Source organism: Oncorhynchus mykiss, chromosome 30 (genome assembly GCF_013265735.2).
Source record: "Oncorhynchus mykiss isolate Arlee chromosome 30, USDA_OmykA_1.1, whole genome shotgun sequence".
Lineage (NCBI taxonomy): Eukaryota > Metazoa > Chordata > Actinopteri > Salmoniformes > Salmonidae > Oncorhynchus > Oncorhynchus mykiss.
In genome coordinates, this window is record NC_050570.1 from 9577297 (window position 1) to 9598284 (window position 20988).

A 20988-nucleotide genomic window follows, 5' to 3' on the forward strand; every position below is an offset into this window, starting at 1 on the left:
ATTGTGTGTGTGTGTGTGTGTGTGTGTGTGTGTGTGTGCGTGCGTGCGTGCGTGCGTGCAAAGTAAAGTTGGGGCGCTAATTCAGATTTGGGTCTGGAGGATGGTTTCTCAGAGGGTACCAGGGTAAAGGGTATGTTTGTTTTTCAAGACACAGTGATATATGGCCATTATGTCTTTAACAATGTGATGGCTCCTCCAGTTATGCTAGTGGACAGAACCCAGACAACAGATTTGGCTCCTCCGGTTATGCTAGTGGACAGAACCCAGACAACAGATTTGGCTCCTCCGGTTAAGCTAGTGGACAGAACCCAGACAACAGATTTGTTCCTCCAGCTATGCTAGTGGATCGAACCCACACTGTTAGCCGTTTTTGTAATTTTATCAGTAACTTACCCTATTAATTAACAGTACCATACTTTATAAACTGAATACATTAGATAACTGTAGAATGCACAGTAAAATATCGTACATTTGTTTTACAGTACACTATAAGACCCTTCTGAAATTGCAACAGTAAAACACTGTAGAATGCACAGTAAAATACTGTAAACGTGTTTTACAGTATTAATTACGGTGCATCGTGAAAAAATGTTGTGGGCGGGGAAAGAGTCTCTGGCTCATTAGCATATTTTAGGGCATGCCATGCAACAGGCTATATTTGTTGTACCCCCACAGAATATGGTAATATACTATGTTTCTACAAACTTTGTCCTGAAACTATACAGTAACTTACTGGTAAATTGCTGCTAGTAATTTACTGTAATTCAGAATACAGTTCTATACCACATTTTTTGGAGTGTCAAAAACCTTTTGAACACTAGTGGGTGCATGGTTTTGTTGTTTTTCACTCAATTACATATTTTGAGGTGCGTCTTGTAAGGGCTATATTTGTTGCAGCCGTGAGTGAGATTCCTGAAACAATTGAAGTAATATGTGGTAGTGGTCCCATGATAATTTAATTTATAAACTTGACGGATCAGAACGGCAGCATGTTGCCAACCTTTGATGGTTGAGTGGCCATGTCCTGTAGTCACTGTCAGTTTAGATATAAAGTGCCAAATATCAGTTAGTATGCTGTAAGATACATTTAAACATTCACTTTTAGAAATTGCTGATTTTATTTTCAATACAATTCAACAATAAAGTACTGTATTACTATTTTGGTATATTTGTACTGCAGCATATTGTAAATTACGTTAAATTGCAGGGAAATATCTTGTGAGGAAGAAGAATTGCTGGTTCATTGGGGAGGCAGGTAACCTAGTGGTTAGAGCATTGGACCAGTAACCAAAAGGTTGCTGGATTGAATCCCCAAGGTGAAATCTGTTGTTCTACTCTTGAACAAGGCAGTTAACCCACTGTTCCCCAGTGGGCTGTCATTGTAAATAATAATTTGTTCTTAACTGACTTGCCTAGTTAAATAAAGGTTCAATTAACATATTTTAAGCTGTGCTTTGTAAGGGTATATATTTGTTGCACCCGTTAGTGAGATTCCTGAACCAATTTAACTAATATGTGGTAGTGGCTTCCTAACAGTTAAATGTATATAAGCACAAGGTCTGAGTTGTAGCGGATCTTAAACTTTTCATGGTTGAATATTTGCCCATGTTTAATTTATATGTTTTTCCGTGTAATCACAGCCAGGTTGGGAGCGTTTGTTTAGGCCTCTAGAAGTGCAAGTGATATAAAACACCTAGCATTCATTAATGTGCTGTACTATGCAAATGTATGCAGCTAACCTGCTGTAGAATACTCAATAAATAATTGTCTTACAGTTTAATAGTCACTTTTACTGTATTGTACTGAGCTTCATTGCTCTGGCATCATGTTACCATTAATTTCTCAGTATTGTATTGGCACTATCCAGAGATATATCATAAGATATCTTGTTTTAATTACAATCATTTTGAATACCTTAACTGCATCAATATTTTCAGTAATGGTTACAGAAATGTTTTACTTGCCATGACTGTGATGTGTTTATTAAAATTCAATCTTGTTTGAATGCCCTGCAAGATGTGAAGATGCTAAGGGCTCCTGAGTGGCGCAGTAGTCTAAGGCACTGCATCTCACTGCATCTCGCACAATTGGCCCAGGGTCGTTAAGGTTTGGTCAGGATAGGCTGTCGTTGTAAATAAGACTGACTTACCTAGTTACATTTAATTCATTTTTTTAAGGAGCTCTTCTTTTTAAGGAGAAGAACTGAATGGCCAAAAGGTAAATGTAAAACTTTTAAACTTGCAAAGAACACTGGGTAAAATGTCGCTGCATGAGTAATTCCAGTAATATACTGTAAATTAGATTACAGTAAAATGTTCCCCGTTAAATTGTTTACAGTAGTTGCACTGTAAAATAAATTACCTTAATTTTAGTTTATACAGGAAATGTTTTACAGTACAGACAGCAGGTTTGACTCCTCCAGCTATGCTAGTGGATAGTATCCAGACAACAGGGGGCAAACCTCAGGGCCAGTCTCCATCTATCAGCCTGCTCAGTTTGATAGCCTGTAGCAAAAGCCCACCGGCTCCATGACACCACAAACACTCTGCAAACCATGCACTCTAGCAATCAATAAGGTCCTAAATGAAACAACATCTGGTTTGAATGGATTGCTTAATGGAAAAATAGCAGCTATCTATTTCTGGTCCAGAGTTTTTTTGTGTGCAATATCTTGGCTCAGTCTCATCTGTAGTTTATGGTATAAATTATCCTAGTTCTTTTCCCCTGCAGATTGATTGCGACAGAAATTGGAAAAATCCTCTCGATCGAGTTCGAATCTGACAACCACGCAGAGAATATTCTGTGGAAGAAGATGACACAATTTCTCTAACTTGTCCAGCACGCTCAGAGCAGAACACCAGCATCACAGAGGTGAGTTAACACTACTTAGACATTTTCTATTTTGCAAAATATTTTTTTGTAAAGCAAAGATTTGCACTTTCCTCTTCTTCTATGAGATGTGTTGACGGTGAAGTCTGATTAGTTTAGCCAGTCTTTTCAGTCCACTTTCTTGCCATGTGGCACCAAGCAGTGGTTGGCCCATTGAGGAGGTGGGGGAACAAAGAAAATAAGACATTAGCTCGGCTTCCTTGGACTGTCTCTCTCCATGATCAATCAAATGTTCTGTGGTGTTTACGATTGCTGTGAGGGTTGAGGGGTCGGAAGTCCATGCAAACTAGAGTCAAGCTAGAGTCCTAAAGTACTGTGTCTGCTTTAGCTCTTTAGATTGAAATAATATCACCAGACTGTTCCAGTATGTTCTTTGTGTTTTGTGGAGAGAGGTCAAGAGGTCAAGGCAATTAGCTATGGATTGGGTCATCCGTTTCATAGACAACTGCTATGGGGAGATTGGGACCTTTATGATAAGAGAGAAGCAGCTTCCTGCATACATCTGAGATGGAGCCAGCATGTCTCTAGTAGTCTTTTTTTTAAACATTGCTATGACAGGACACAGGCAACTAACTTTCTGTGAGCAACAGCCCATATAGCTCTATTCTGAAGTGTTGTCATGATGTGACATTACACAGGGGGAGACTATTATTATTATATGATAATGGGAGTATAAGCAAACAATTTTCTTGAATCTTTGAAGTAACTAAGGGCTCCGTTCAATCGGTATCGCTGAACCGTTACAGATTGCTCGATAGACATTTAAAGAAAATATCCGATTGAACTGACATAGGCAGCGTTTACAGTGAATGCAGTCTCCGCTTACGTGGAAATGTTACCTTTATATTTCAATCACAATGTAGTACTGAACTTCCGTGACACTGATTGCATAGAGCCCTAAGATTATGTTAACAGCCAAGTATGTATACGAAATTGATGACTTGTAGGCAATTTCATTATATAAAGGACATTTCAATTTACAGTGCACACCAGCCTTTATCTCAGTTGCACCACATTCAGAAGTCCAATAGATGGAGCTACATTGTGATATATTTTTTAAAGCTGGATCACTCGATCCACATTTAAAAGTCTCAAAATGAAATTGATATGACAAGAAAGCCTCAAATAGAGAACAAATAATATATTTCATACTCAATATAAGGTCATTTCTGTAAAAAAAAAAGAATATGTATATTTTTACATCTCAAATTATTGAAATGTATTGGCTTTTACAGGTCAATAATGCATAAAACACACATTTGATTGCTTTCAATGTGTGTATGCATGTTGTTTCGTACACATTTGTGTATTTCCCAGAATGCCTTGCTTTTCGAGTGAATTGTAGCGTTACCACCCATGATTGTATTTGTTATACCCTTTCAAAAGCAATAATTGATAACCTTTCAGACAATTTGTTTAACATTTAAGTGTGGCTTCTGTCCCTTTAGAGACAGAAGAATTCTGTATAGAATATTAGGTATTGTTTCCCTGTGTTGTTTTTTAATGGTAGGGTAGATGTTTTCTCTCTACTAAATGTATTGGTAAGTCATTGTATTTAACAGACTTCAAATTACTTTTCTTCGAGGCGAGTGGTCTGCATGCAGGCAGGCTGCACACAGGTATCTTGAGATCATTTCATTGACAGTTCAACCAGAAGTTGCCGCCACTACAGACAAGTTAAATGCCTGTTCAGTGGCGCTTCAAAAATATATCCAGAGAAGGTTTCATGGCGGCTTTTTAAAAGCTGTACCCTTTCAGACAAACAAAAATGCTGTAGCCGAGGTGCTTCAAGGCGCCACATTCCATATGTCTGAAAGGGGAGTTAGTGACAGAGACATGGTTGTTGCATTCATCCGTTTTCAAGCCTCTGGCCATCACCAAGTGAGATCCTAAGCAAATATGTTATCATAAAAATTTAATTATTCCACACTATACTACCAGTATTCCATAAGCCCTTATTTTAAGGCCCTAGTTTTACCCTAATATAGTGGCATGAAACTCATGGTTTACAGGCCACATCAGGCCTGCAAGTCACATTATGCTGGCTTGAAAAGTGATGTGTGATTCTTATTGGAATCCAGCCAGAGTGAGGATATCCAACATTTTGAATTTTTATTCACCCACAACCTGCATTCAGAATGAATGCTAGGTTTTGAAGAGTAAGACAGGAGAATACCTAAACCATTTAAACTGGAACAACCATTTCAGTACCCGGGTGCAATAAGTCCAATTAACAGATTTGATTAGTTTAGACACATTTATGTTATTTATAGTTGAGTAGCATACGATTAATTAATCAATCATGCAAAAACAGAGATATTGAAACAAACCGTTCTAAAAATCAACAAGCAATAGAGCATGCTGGGAAACACTGGTTACCACTGGTTAGTAGCACCAAGACTGGGGTTATTTTACACCACTGTGTTAATTTAATATTAATATTAAATATATATTAAATATTAATTAATTTTCACTTACAGAGTTCATTTAACACCTGAGTCAACCTAATAAATGTTACACTGAAAAATCAACACTGTCCAATTTGCTGTGTATCTAAAGAGAGCAACAGAAGGACAGGGTGAGAACCAGTCAACACACAAAAGCATCAGAGAGACTTTTATACTTGGGCAATGTATGAGTGCTTGTGAGAGAGTGTCTTCCGAGGAAACGTGGGGAGAGGGGGAGCAGGAGAGTGGGTGCACCTGCTGAAGAGCTCCTCTGTCTGAATCAGATAGTCACCCACTGGGGTGGGAGGCAGAGAAGAGAAAGGAGAGGAGATACATCTGTGGTGTTGAGGAGAGGGGGGGAAGAGTACCGAACAGGAGAGGAGGGGAGAGGACCTAACAGGACAGAGCCGGACAGGAGAGAACATGAGAGGGGAGGAACGCAGGAAAAGAGAGACACAGTACAGCTGCACTTTCCGAGGAAAGCGTAGAAACCGGGAGAGCAGCCTCCTGCTCTGCTCAAAGCCCTCCCGCTAATTCTCCCATTTAACACTCAACACAAACCACACAATACTGCCATAATCACTGCTGCTCCACTGGAGCTGGTAATCAGATGTAAATAAGGCACATTGATAATGAGCCGCCAGAGGAGGAAATTCCTCTAATTGCTGTAGTAGCTAGCTCTCTAGAAACAGACTTCACTGAGAGACATGAGAGGAGTGGGAGCCGGGAGGCGAGCATCGTCCTCCACGACCGCCTGCATCTGAAAGGCATTGGGCAAGAGAAGGGGGAGAGAGTCCAGACAGTAGAGTGGTGTTACGATGTGAAATGCTTGGGAGCTTGTTTATACATATATAGAATAGTTGATAGGAATGAATCATGTAAGTTTCACCGAGGATTGAGCCTTTGAACAAACATTCGTTTTCATATGAACAGTTATTCTGCAAACAGAATTAAAAATGAGTATGCATTTTAAAGAGATATGGAATTTGTAAACCACATTTAATATTACATATTTTCATGAATATTGATGATATAAATACATATCCTATCAAGAGCTAATATATGAAAAAAATACTAATATAATACAACTATTTATTCTGTACTATGCCATTTTTCTAAGCAAAACTTGAGTTTCTGGGGAAAGTAAAAAACAAAACAAAAAACAAGGATATTCTGAAAAGGCAAGAATGCATGCTACAACAAAACTATGTCACAATATATCCCAGAAATCCAGATACCAGTTGTCAGTGAATAGGGCCAAAAGCCTTTATGAGTGATGAGCAAAGTGTCCATTTTGCAACCACAACTAAAAAAAACGATGGAACAGAGCAGAATGAGATACTCTTCCATCCAAATAAGTGTGTGCGGCTGAGGAAGTAGTGAAGGAGGCTGTAGGAGGGGAGAAGAGACCTCTATCTTGACTGTAAACAACGGCCTAGGTCACTGCATTTATTGTACGTTCCTAACAGACCTCACTGAATTATGTCGACAACTGTGTATAATAACACCACAACTGTATGTCTCCTTGCATAAATAGGTATAACAGTGTTTAAATTAAATGTTTTTTTGGGGGGCCAATTGAAAGGAGACATAAAACTTCATCAGAACGGTACAATGCTTACACAGCATTTCGCAGGTGCATTTTTTTTTTCAAGTACCGTCCGTGAAAATAAGACCTTTGTTGATTGGTAGAGCTGTCCCAAGAAGGAAAAACAAGAGATTGTAAATAGCATGTAACCTCTCCAGATGATATGGTGTGCTGTCTGGTGTCATAAACAACTCGTGTTGCAGTAAACACATGCAGGCCTGGAGATCTACAGGTTGGTGAACTACTGCATTAAGAAGTAGTTCTCCCCCTGATGGAATAAAACACCGGACCAAACGTTTTCCTCTTCTAGTCTTTGTAGGCACAGGAAATCATGGACTTTATTTAAGTCATTTCCACTGTGAGATTACTGGTTGATTAACGGCCCACATGGCCTGGGTGTTATACAAGTAACTTGAAACATGGGAATATTTCCAATATACCTGTATAATTTGTTTTTTGAAAATGTCAGTATCCAGTCAGAGGTGGAAATTCTTGAAGGCACAATAAAGTAAGTAAGTAAGTAAGCATACTATATACAGGAAATATTATTAAAAAATGTTCCAATACCATAGTTACATGTGCAGGAATACTGGAGTAATGGAGGTAGTATAGGGGTATATGTATGTATAGGTAGTAAAGGTAGTATAGGGGTAAGGTGACAGGGATACTGGAGTGATGGAGGTAGTATAGGGGTACAGTGCCTTGCGAAAGTATTCGGCCCCCTTGAACTTTGCGACCTTTTGCCACATTTCAGGCTTCAAACATAAAGATATAAAACTGTATTTTTTTGTGAAGAATCAACAACAAGTGGGACACAATCATGAAGTGGAACGACATTTATTGGATATTTCAAACTTTTTTAATCAAAACCTGGCCGTCCCTCTAAACTTTCAGCTCATACAAGGAGAAGACTGATCAGAGATGCAGCCGAGAGGCCCATGATCACTCTGGATGAACTGCAGAGATCTACAGCTGAGGTGGGAGACTCTGTCTATAGGACAACAATCAGTCGTATATTGCACAAATCTGGCCTTTATGGAAGAGTGGCAAGAAGAAAGCCATTTCTTAAAGATATCCATAAAAAGTGTCGTTTAAAGTTTGCCACAAGCCACCTGGGAGACACACCAAACATGTGGAAGAAGGTGCTCTGGTCAGATTATACCAAAATTGAACTTTTTGGCAACAATGCAAAACGTTATGTTTGGCGTAAAAGCAACCCAGCTCATCACACTGAACACACCATCCCCACTGTCAAACATGGTGGTGGCAGCATCATGGTTTGGGCCTGCTTTTCTTCAGCAGGGACAGGGAAGATGGTTAAAATTGATGGGAAGATGGATGGAGCCAAATACAGGACCATTCTGGCAGAAAACCTGATGGAGTCTGCAAAAGACCTGAGGCTGGGACATAAATTTGTCTTCCAACAAGACAATGATCCAAAACATAAAGCAAAATCTACAAAGGAATGGTTCAAAAATAAACATATCCAGGTATTAGAATGGCCGAGTCAAAGTCCAGACCTGAATCCAATCGAGAATCTGTGGAAAGAACTGAAAACTGCTGTTCACAAATGCTCTCCATCCAACCTCACTGAGCTCGAGCTGTTTTGCAAGGAGGAATGGGAAAAAATTTCAGTCTCTCGATGTGCAAAACTGATAGAGACATACCCCAAGCGACTTACAGCTGTAATCGCAGCAAAAGGTGGCGCTACAAAGTATTAACTTAAGGGGGCTGAATAATTTTGCACGCCCAATTTTTCAGTTTTTGATTTGTTAAAACATGTAGGGATTACAGACTGGGACAAGGAGAGGTAGACAATTACTGTGAATCTTTTTTTATTTGACCTTTATTTAAACAAGGCAAGTCAGTTAAGAACAAATTCTTATTTACCTATTTAATATGCCTGCCAGCTGTTCTGCACAAGCTCTGAGAACGCACCCTAGAACACCGCAGCCTTGTGGGTTTTGACCTAGTTAAAGACCCTTCTCACATCTGCCTCGGAGAGCGAGATCCACCAGTCCTCTTGGCAGGTGACGGCCCTCACACCCTGCTCAATGTTGTTGTTTTCAAAGCGTGCATAAAATGCATTGAGTTTGTCTGGTAGAGAGGCCTCACTGGGCAGATCACGGCTGGGTGTTCCATTATAATCCGTAATGGACTGTAGACCCTATCACATGCGGCAGGCGTCGGTGCCTGAGTAATATGATTCCACCCTATTCCTTATAAACGTGTATATTTACTGCAGACCATCTGTAGTACTTCTATAACATACAGTATATTATACCTCCCTTCATCTAGGGGTTCTCTGCATTTTCTCCAATGGAGACATAGTCTATTTGTTTTTGAAAGTGTATTTGGAAGTTATTCAAATATGAAAAAGACCATAAAGACGATAAATACCTACTAAACAGCTAATTAAACACAGCATGCATTATAACATGAGATCAATTTGAATGTGCTGATACTATTTGAATGTGATACTGATACTTTCAGTGCCTGCAATACGTAACAGTTATTTTGTCATTTTTTTTGTCCACATAGTTCCAAGCTGCTGAAAGAGTTCCCTAGCAATCGAAAACCCTGTCAGATGAAATGGAAACGTTGAAAAGACACCTCTCTCTGATCGGCTCGACAACCGTGCTTTGTCACAATGACCTCCTACCTAAAAACATCATCTATGACTACAAAGAGGGTGGATGATGGGTCTCAGTGTCTGGAATTTGAGCTGCAAGGCTGACATAAAAAGTGTTCCAAGCGAGTTCATGTGATCATTTAAAAAAGCTGCCGCAGTATGAAGAATAAGTGGATTCATTACTGCTGAACCGATTGGTTATAGCGTTTGTTCTGCCATTCTGATGCAATATACCATCAGTGTCAGTAAGAATACAAGATTGCCATGTTTTAGTCTCAATAACTTGGATGTCCCTTTGACTGAACTTATTTCAATGAAATGGTCCAATTGTAAGACATGTTCCATTTGAACACTTTGACAAAATGTGGATCACAAAAGGGTCACATCTTTCCTTTCTTTTGCTATGGATAATAAATCTATACCCTATTATCTTAATCCTCTTGTCATTTCATTATGTCATTATGTCATTTCATTATGCCCTTATGTGCAGACGTACGGCCTTGGTCATTGTTATGATTAGTGTATGGAACACCATTATAATGAATACATTATTAATGTTTCTCTGAAGCTTTTCAGGGACTTTGTTGCTGTAACAGTAAAGCACAAAATAAAATAAAATGATATCTGAACAAATCATACATATCAGAACATAATATAGTGGGAAATTGTTTCATTGTATCTTTATTTAAAAACATTTTTTTATTGTATCCTATTGAGGAATTGTAGCGTTGACTATTAAAGCTTTCAGAGCACACTATCAATTATAGCGGCATACAGATAACTGCCAAAATAAAGGAAACACCAACATAAAGTGTCTTAATAGGCAGTTGAGCCCACTCCAGTCATTACCGTGTGCCCAATTAAGATGCCACCAAACTCCTGTGACACATACACTCACACACACACAATTCTCCTTTTGAAACTCCTCTTTCGAAGTCACTGAGATTATCATAATTATTTATATTTAACCTTTATTTAAGTAGGCAAATTAGTTAAGAACAAATTCACATTTACGGCCAAATCCGGACGACGCTGGACTAATTGTGCGCTGCCCTACAGGACTCTCAATCACGGCCGGTTGTGATACAGCCTGGAACAGAACCAGGGTGTCTGCCACTGAGACGCAGTGTCTTAGACCGCTGCACCACTCGGGAGCTTCAAGATCTCTTCTTCTAGCCATGGTAGCCAAAATATTGGGCAACTGGGCATTTTTGTACATGGCCCTAAGCATGATGGGATGTTAATTGCTTAATTAACTCAGGCACTTGCTTTCAATATACTTTGTATCCCTCATTTACTCAAGTGTTTCCTTTATTTTGGCAGTTACCTCTACATAGGGTACAGTACTGGGTTTCAGATATTTGAAAAAAATCATTAAAATACTTTGAGGCTTTGCTTGTCTGCCTAGTGGGTGGTGTTTTCAGTTTTGGGACTTTTCTATTTGTTTATTAAGCCAGGCATGCTCAAACAGGCCAAGTATTTGATTATATTTGTCAAGTAATTGCAACCTAGGTCTGATAGAGTAATAATTATATTGCTGAGGTGCTACAGAACAGTTTACTAATGTGTACGTGTCATTGCAATTAGCTGTATGAACCGTACGTTGCTCTCTTCTCCTTTAGGCATGGTGAGATTCATTGACTATGAGTATGCTGATGATAACTAACAGGCCTTCGACATAGGCAACCACTTCAATGAGTTTGCAGGTGCGTTCCTTCAGTTTACAGTTCATTTCTGAGGTGAATCTCACAAAAGGGGAATCAGAGAGATTATGTTTTTTTATTTCAATGTATTTCAAGTATTTCATTTTGCCTTCAACGTTGAACTAAGCAAGCACATTAAAGGGACATTACACCTTCGAATAAACATTTGTCAGATGTGAAGTTGTCTAAGTAGTCTACCTGTAAAGTAGTCTAATGTCAGGATGAAACTATTTCCCACAACATTGGTCGTGTAGATCCAGCTATTTGCCTCCACCCCAAATGAATGTAAAAGATACGCTGACAAACTTTCCTTTAAAGTTTCCCTTTACACAGTTTACGCAAAGATTTACAGTGTGATCTTTTAAACAGTTAGGCCCACTAGTCCCCCCTCCCCTTCTCCATCTCTCTCTTTTTATCTCAAATGCACGCACACTTTCTCTCACACACATACTCTCTCTAAAACACACACATTAAGTCTGGGAATTGCCAGGGACCTCATGATACGTTACAGATCTCCAGACGGTGTCAAGGGTTTCTAACCCATGTTGTTGCTGTATCATCCAGCCTGATTGGTTTGACAGGTTCTCATTACATTTGTCTGTGTGTTTGATACGTCCCCAAGGTGTGAAAGGCATTGACTACAGCCTATATCCCAGCCCTGAACTGCAGAGGGACTGGTTGACTGCTTACCTGGAGAGCTGCAAGCACAGTGTGGGGCTAGGAGCCACAGTTACAGGACGAGAGGTTCAGGAGCTGCAAGTTCTCACTGGTGAGAGGCACTGGCACAGCACCCATTAACCTGGCCTACGGCATTGATATTTCACCAAAGCACCCAATAACCTGGCCTACGACATTGATATTTAACCACAGCACCCATTAACCTGGCCTACGGCATTGATATTTCACCACAGCACCCATTAACCTGGCCTACGACATTGATATTTCACCACAGCTCCCATTAACCTGGCCTACGACATTGATATTTCCCCACAGCACCCAATAACCTGGCCTACGACATTGATATTTAACCACAGCACCCATTAACCTGGCCTACGGCATTGATATTTCACCACAGCACCCATTAACCTGGCCTACGACATTGATATTTCACCACAGCACCCATTAACCTGGCCTACGACATTGATATTTCCCCACAGCACCCAATAACCTGGCCTATGACATTGATATTTAACCACAGCACCCACTAACCTGGCCTACGGCATTGATATTTCACCACAGTCTAAGTAAATACTGTATGTAAGTTAAGACTATACTTTCTGATTCACTTTCTGATTCACTTTTATTTCTCTGTGTGAAATTTACAGGATATAAATTCATTGGCTGAACTCCATTTTAATGTGGGTGTTTGTCGATAAAGAGACCAAAAGTAGTTTTGTGCAGGGGTGCCTGCCTTTCACTATAGTAATGAGCACTGGCAAGATTCAATATTTCAATTCACATCAAACGATGTCCTTTTACGGGTCCATATTTCCAAAAACTGAAGTCCCATCCACTCTGTATGATCCACGTACCGCTGCATTTTGACATACTCTATTGGAGTTGATTTGAAACCACTGCAAGAAAAATGACAGACAGCAGCCAAGATGTGTTTTTTTAACAACCACAATTTTCGGTCTTTGGTGGCTCAAGTGCTGCTGGACTAAACTAATGGTGCTTTCATAAGTGGACACAATACGCAGGATTGTTTTAGTAATTTGTGGGGGTAGTGTCGATGTCTCTCAAAATAGCCCAGAAATGGTGAGTAAGCCTTTTCTTTTCAAAATAACTCTGCTTCAGCCAAAACGTGGAAGGGAAGAAAAAAAACATGCCTGGAAATGAATAAGAGCAGCGATAACATATTGTTGATTGAAATCAGATTTCTGTGACAAACCAAGAACTCTGGCTTGATGAAGTGGGAGAAGTCCCTCATTGACAATGAATGGGTAAGTCAAGTTTCCTGTCCAAGTTAAGTCTGGCATAGAGATGGTGGATATGCTTGTTTATCAAAACAATCACGAAAGAAAAGTTTGGCTTAGCTGGTTTTCATTTAAATCTGATTATGAGATACGACAAGAACTTTCTCAATATCCCTCCCATACTCTGGTTTTTAGTCATGTGACCGGATCTTTGTGGTTTGCCAGTGTCTTTAGACTACCATTTCAGTTAATGGGAGGACCTAGGTCTACTGAAAGGAAACACACTTTGTCAAACTGATATCAATGCCCTATTGAACTGCAGGGTGTGTTGTGATATTTCCCAGGGTCCTTAGATAGACAAATCGTCTTCGCTGTGGCATCACTAACAAGCTCTCTGCCAATGTTCTGGGGCGGGGAGCTTCTCCACTGCTCCTCTCCCTATCTTAAGCCGAGACAGAGTAAGCCAAGGCACACTGGGCTCTTTACGCCTCCTCTTGGCCCCCTCTGGGACCCCCCCCCCCAAGTACTGAGGGGCCAAAGACTGTGACTCTGTGATGTCACCCCCCTATCTTGTTGTAGTATGATTCCTCTTTGGGCTTTTCTGAATGGCACCCTGTCACTGGCCATCTCTGCTTAGCGTTAGGCACACACACTGCACTCAATCTCCATCTAGAACTGGGGAGAGACATTACAGTTGAAAATGTGCCAGGAAAAAATGGAGAGGAGAAACCACACACTGCTCCAATATTTCATTCCGCCCTTTATTTGATTATCAAATAAAAATGTGATTATATCACTCGGCCACAACACAGAGGTCCGCCTGGAACTCGTTGGGAAATTATTAGTGGTCCCACCGTGGATAATTACTATTAGGGTGGATGACAACAGAAATGTATGGAGACGTGGAGTGCCGTTGACCTAAGGGAGCAATTCCATTAGTACGGGAACAATTCAATATGATCATTACACATTTCCCCTTTTTCTTAAGAAGAAAAACACAGGGAAATCGAAAAAATGTACTTGTGGATTATGGGTAGCAAAAATCTTGTCATAAAAAATTGGCCATAAATAACATCCTAACACAATACAACTCTCACATGTAAGTTAATTTTCTAGTTTAAAGATGTACACAACGTATAGCCCTTGCTTACCAAGACTCTAGGTAATTTTACTAAACATATCGTGAGAATATATTTTTTACATTTGTTACACAGTTATTGTTTTAGTTAATTCTCCATTTCAACTCTTGCTTCAAATTCTGTCAATGGACAGTATTTTCTGTCAGCCTTGGTGGCATTTGCCATTGATATCTCATTGAAAACAATGGTATATGTTCTTGTCCTGCCTTCATGAGTCGCCCGAGACGCTGCATAAGAAAGGTAGGATCTTCATGTGAGAACGCTTTCATTTCCTGAGAATTTTCCTGAGCTGCAGGAACTGCAGATGAGCTTTGTGATTTACATAAATTCACTGAAAACCTACTCTAACACAGTTATATCACAGTTCTAAAACAAAGGTCATGTGGTTTGGTAAGAAGAATGCCCCTCTCCCCACAGGTGTGATTACTACCTAGAGCAAGTACTTGGGAGCATGGCTAGATGGTGCACTGTCCTTCTCTCAGCACATATCAAAGCTGCAGGCTAAAGTTAAATCTAGACTTGGTTTCCTCTATCGTAATTGCTCCTCTTTCACCCCAGCTGCCAAACTAACCCTGATTCAGATGACCATCCTACCCATGCTAGATTACAGAGACATAATCTATAGATCGGCAGGTGAGGGTGCTCTCGAGTGGCTAGATGTTCTTTACCATTCGGCAATCAGATTTGCCACCAATTCTCCTTATAGGACACATCACTGTACTCTTTACTCTTCTGTAAACTGGTCATCTCTGTATACCCGTCGCAAGACCCACTGGTTGATGCTTATTTATAAAGCCTCTTAGGCCTCACTCCCCCCATCTGAGATATTTACAGCAGCCCTCATCCTCCTCATACAACACCTGTTCTGCCAGTCACATTCTGTTAAAGGTCCCCAAAACGCACACATCCCTGGGTAGCTCATCTTTTCAGTTCGCTGCAGCAAGCGACTGGAACGAGCTGCAACAAACACTCAAACTGGACTGTTTTATCTCAATTTCTTAATTTAAAGACTCAATCATGGACACTCTTACTGACAGTTTTGGCTGCTTTGCGTGATATATTGTTGTCTCTACCTTCTTGCCCTTTGTGTTGTTGTCTGTGCCCAATAATGTTTGTACCATGTTTTGTGTTGCTACCATGTTGTGTTGCTACCATGTTGTTGTCATGTTGTGTTGCTACCATGTTGTGCTGCTACCATGTTGTTGTCATGTTGTGTTGCTACCATGATGTGTTATCATGTGCTGCTGCCATGCTATGTTGTTGTCTTAGGTCTCTCATTATGTAGTGTTGTGTTGTCTCTCGTGTCGTGATGTGTGTTTTGTCCTATATTTTTTATATATTTTAATCCCAGCCACTGTCCATGCATGAGGTCTTTTTCCTTTTGGTAGGCCGTCATTGTAAATAAGAATTTGTTCATAACTGACTTGCCTAGTTAAATAAAGGTTAAATAAAATAAATAACTAAACATTAAGAGTATTGCACCTTTCATGTAGCCTACTTTTGTCCAGCAGAACCACCTATCAAGCAACATTATGGACTAGATGTTTAAATCCTGTTGCTGTAGGATCATTTTTCTACGACAATATTGGTAAAGTTAAGATCCAACATCAGTCTGTTTCAGTCATGTAGCACACAATATTGCACCATGAAAGGTACATCCTCAAAGCCACAGCAGTGTGGAACAAAGGCTTCTGGGAACATACAGGACAGGACAATAGAACCAGAGAGGAATTGTAATGGTTTTCTGGGGTCTGAAACACCAGCTCTTTGCAGGCTACAGTGTCTCGATACGACCACTTAGTGGGCTCTTCAATCTCACTGAACTTTAAAGGGATACTCCCCCAGACTCAGATGAACTCATGGATATCATTTGTATGTCTCTGCATCCAGTATGACGGAAGTTAGAGGTACTTTTGCGAGCCAATGCTAACTACTGTTAGCGCAATGACTGGAAGTTATGGTATCTACTAACATGCTAGCTGATACCGTAAACTTCCAGTCATTGTGCTAAAGCTAGTTAGAAATTAAGCTAACGCTAGCGTAGTTGTGGCAGGTAGCCTAGCATTTAAGAGCATTGGACCAGTAACTGAAAGGTTGCTGGTTCAAATCCCCGAGCTGACTAAGTGAAAATCAGTCAATGTGCCCTTAAGCAAGGCACTTAACCCTAAATGCTCCTATAAGTCCCGCTGGATAAGTGTCTGCTAAATGAGAAAAATGTAAATGTCTAGTTAGCTACTTCCTTCAAACTGCACACAGAGACACCCACGAGTTGATCTGCGTTGGGGAAATAGATGAAGGGCTCCATTGTCAAATCCAGAAGTATCCCTATAAGAAAGACAAGATTCTGAATTATATTTAAATGTAGCGACAGGGTTAAGCATTAGATTTATACAGAAGAGGACATCAAGTACATGTCAAGATGAGAACAACCCTGAACAAGGCATGACCCTCCTTCTCACAAACCTATTCGCAGGTCTCCAATTTCTTCTGGGGTCTCTGGGCAATCCTGCAGGCCAGATACTCGTCCATTGACTTCAACTTTGAAAGGTGAGTGACCAGGTCTCTCTTGAGTCTAGACTGTGGGACTTCGGTCTAACAGTAATTGTATTACTTCTAAATGCTGATACAAAGTAAAACCTACAATTGTTTACTTAGCTTTACTATGAATAGCCTTTCCTCACCTCAGACCTCTGCTGCTCCGTACTCACACAACCTCCCCACCTCCCCATACTCACACAACCTCCCTGCCTCCCCATACTCACATAACCTCCCCGCCTCCCCATATTCACACAACCTCCCCATCTCCCCATACTCACACAACCTCCCTGCCTTCCCATACTCACATAACCTCCCCACCTCCCCATATTCACACAACCTCCCCACCTCCCCATACTCACACAACCTCCCTGCCTTCCCATACTCACATAACCTCCCCGCCTCCCCATATTCACACAACCTCCCCACCTCCCCATACTCACACAACCTCCCTGCCTTCCCATACTCACATAACCTCCCCACCTACCCATATTCACACAACCTCCCCACCTCCCCATACTCACACAACCTCCCTGCCTTCCCATACTCACATAACCTCCCCGCCTCCCCATACTCACACAACCTCCCCGCCTCCCCATACTCACACAACCTCCCTGCCTCCCCATACTCACATAACCTCCCCGCCTCCCCATACTCACGCAACCTCCCTGCCTCCCCATACTCACACAACCTCCCCGTCACCCCATTCTCACACAACCTCCCCACCTCCTCATACTCACACAACCTTTATGAGGAATGAGAAAACACCTAGCACAATGGATGAACTTCAATGGAATCACCTAGTAACACATTAGAATCAGTAACAAACATTTTGTAATTTCAGGGGGACAAAAATGTATTATGAACAGCATAGTCCTCTGAGCAGAAAGTGTTCCTTTCCTGCTCCTCTCGTTCTTCCTCATCTCTGCTACCATGCCCCATTGCGCCCCACAGCAGCAGCAGCAGCAGCAACAGTCTCAACTGTGCAGACGCTAATCACTATTGACACACAGTACCCTTGTCACGTTCTGACCATAGTTCTGTTACTTTATCTTTGTTTTAGTAAGGTCAGGGCGTGAGTTGGGTGGGCAGTCTATGTTGGATTTTGTATGTTTATTTTTGAGTTCGGCCTAGTATGGTTCTCAATCAGAAGCAGCTGTCATTTGTTGTCCTCTGATTGAGAATCATACTTAGGTAGCCTGGGTTTCAGTTTTGGGTTGTGGGTGTTAGTCTTCCGTGTCAGTGTTTGTCGCCACACGGGACTGTTTCGTTCATTTCACGTTTATTGTTTTGTATTTTGTATTGTTCAGTTTATGTTTTAAAATAAACATTATGGACCCTTACCACGCTGCGTTTTGGTCCTCACCTTCTTCCACCGAACGACAACCCTTACAACCCTCCCCTCTGTGTGGCTTCTTCTCTGCCCGCTCTGTGGACCAGTGACAGGTGTCCCACCTCTTCTCTATCAGAACCTTGGAAGAAATGTGATCCATCAGGAGCAGATGGAACAGTAGTGTTCCAGTCTCATTGGTTCTCCCTGTCTGTCTCTCATCCCCGGTTGGGCCACATGTGGCTGTTAGCCTGTCTAGCCCCACCAAGCCCCATGCACAAGTTGCCCCAAAGTACATTGCGAGGGTCAGGTTACATCCCTATACCCCAAATCTAAGTTGAACCATAATGTGGTGGAGAACGGCGAGTTTGCACCAGCTGCTTGTGTGGGTAAAGTCTCCCTCTAGAGCTTCCAGTAGAGAGCATATGTCCTAGACTGGGAGGAGAGTCCTCGCGATTAAGGTTTGTTGGGGTGTTTCTCTCTATGCCTGTTTCCTCGCTGCATTATCTCTTTGAGACAAATCTCTGCTGACTACTCAATGAATGACAGGCGACTGCTAGGCTTCCCGCTTAACCAAAGACAGATGTGCATGTGACAATAGGGAGCCGCAAGGGGAATGCATGCACCCCACCCTCCCTGCCTCCCACTCTACACTCTTAGAAAAACGGGTTTTGAAAGGATTCGTTGGCTGTCCCCATTGGAAAAGCCTATTTTGTTCCAGGTAGAACCCATTTTGGTTTCAGATAGAACTCTTTTCTGTTCCATGGAGAACGCTCTGTGAAAATGCTTCTAAATGGAATGCAATAGAGTTCTACTTAGAACCCCAAAAAGTTTTTCAAAGGGTTATTCTGTGGGGACAGCCGTAGAACCCTTTTAGGTTCTATATAGCACCTTTTTTAAGTGAGTAGAAGGCCCACTGTTTGAGTAGGAGGCCCACTGTTTGAGTGGGAGGCCCACTGTTTGGAATGGGAGGCCCACTGTTTCAGTAGGAGGCCCACTGTTTGAGTGGGAGGCCCACTGTTCAAGTGGGAGGCCCACTGTTCGAGTGGGAGGCCCACTGCTCGAGTGGGAGGCCCACTGTTCGAGTGGGAGGCCCACTGTTCGAGTGGGAGGCCCACTGTTCCAGTAGGAGGCCCACTGTTCCAGTAGGAGGCCCACTGTTTGGAATGGGTCAAGTGAAGAAAAGCACATTGTGAAATGGTATACCTGCTTTTGAATGTGTGTATTTGTCCCCCCTTTTTTCTACAGTAAATAGGAAAATGTTTATTACTACATTTTATCGTAAAACATACATTTTCATGGCATCCTGTTGGAGAAGTTAAATGTCGGTTTTCTTAACTCCACTTCATGTGGTCATGTCCTACATTAGGCCAACATGATATAACCATAGACTTATGTCATCTTTAAGCAAGTGGGAAAAACTGCAAATTACGACAACTGGTTCGATGGAAACAAACTTAATTAAATATTTTTATCAATCGTTCTCAACAAGAACTGTTTTCTGTTTAACCAAGTTACTCCCAGAAGACTGATGATGACTCTAAAACAGGTCTTTCAGATAAATAACCTTCTAAAATTAAACAGTGGACAATTTTAATCATCCTCTCTATGATGTCGTTGCCAATTTGAGGCACAAACTAACAATTTTAACAGAATGACAAATGAATCCAAAACAAATACAACAAAATAAGCACACATATAGATGGGCTGAGTGTGGAATGCTAAGTCGTGGAACTGGAAAATAACTTTATGTAATACACCTGTTGTATACAAAATGAGTATTTTCGCCATGGTAAGATGGCTGTCAGTTAGTGCAACTGTGAGGTTCAGTGAGATTCACATTAACGATCATCTCCTTTATGTCTCCATTTTCCGTCCTTTTTTTTTTTTAACTTCACTGTTTCAAAGATGAGCCAAGGGCAAGAGCATCAGATTTACTGAAGTGTTGAACAACTTGGTTCAAACAAATACAAAACCACTTTTCTCGCGGTTAACTTTTCAAACATGTCGAGGCTTCTGTGCTACTTTGAAAGAAAGTACTTTGTTGAGATGATGAAAATCAAAGCCGACTTAATCATGTCATGAAAGGCAACTACCTAAATCAATGCCATTTTGGGACAACTTCTGTGAAGATACAACATACTGTAACAAAGTAAATCCGTTTGTCCAAAGTAAGAGGGAAACATGTCCCATGGAATAAAGAAAATGTGAAATCTATTGATTAGAACATTTTATCTCAATTGGTTTTCCTAATTGATTATTTGATTGTCAATATTTGGAGATGTTTTGAATTCCAATCTTTTGTTACTGTATTTCTATTTCACCATACTAATTTGTTAAAATCAATGAAACGTTTTTTTTTTTTACTGTTTAATGTCAAGCCATCTTGGTTCATCTCTTTCTCGCTCCTCTTTCATTAACGCCATACAACCGGATCCTACCTGACCTATCACTTCTCTTTTTGTTATGAATCGCTCCCCAGTAAAATGATTTTTCTCAGCCGCCCTCTTCCCCTTGATAGGAAAGGCGTTGTAGAATGAGGAACATTTCAAGTGCTTTCACTGAATCACTTCATTTCCATGCCTGAAATGACCTATTTTTATCCGGCGTTTCTGAAAGAACTTTGTCATCATGGTTATCAAATGAATAATGCCTTTCCTCCCCTGAAAGCAAGCGCTATGACAACACAACACATTTGTGTTGATGAATAGGTCTCTACGCAGTTCACGAGTGTATAAAAGCCAGAAAATGCAATACAAGACTCCGACGGATCCTAAATCATCTCAGTTCCAAATGCTTTTGACAGAAC

General features: G+C 40.9%; 1 pseudogene; it reads left to right on the forward strand.

Moving 5' to 3' along the window:
* Positions 1 to 2206: 2206 nt before the first annotated feature.
* On the forward strand, positions 2207 to 17609 carry LOC110522729 (annotated as a pseudogene).
* Positions 17610 to 20988: the final 3379 nt, after the last annotated feature.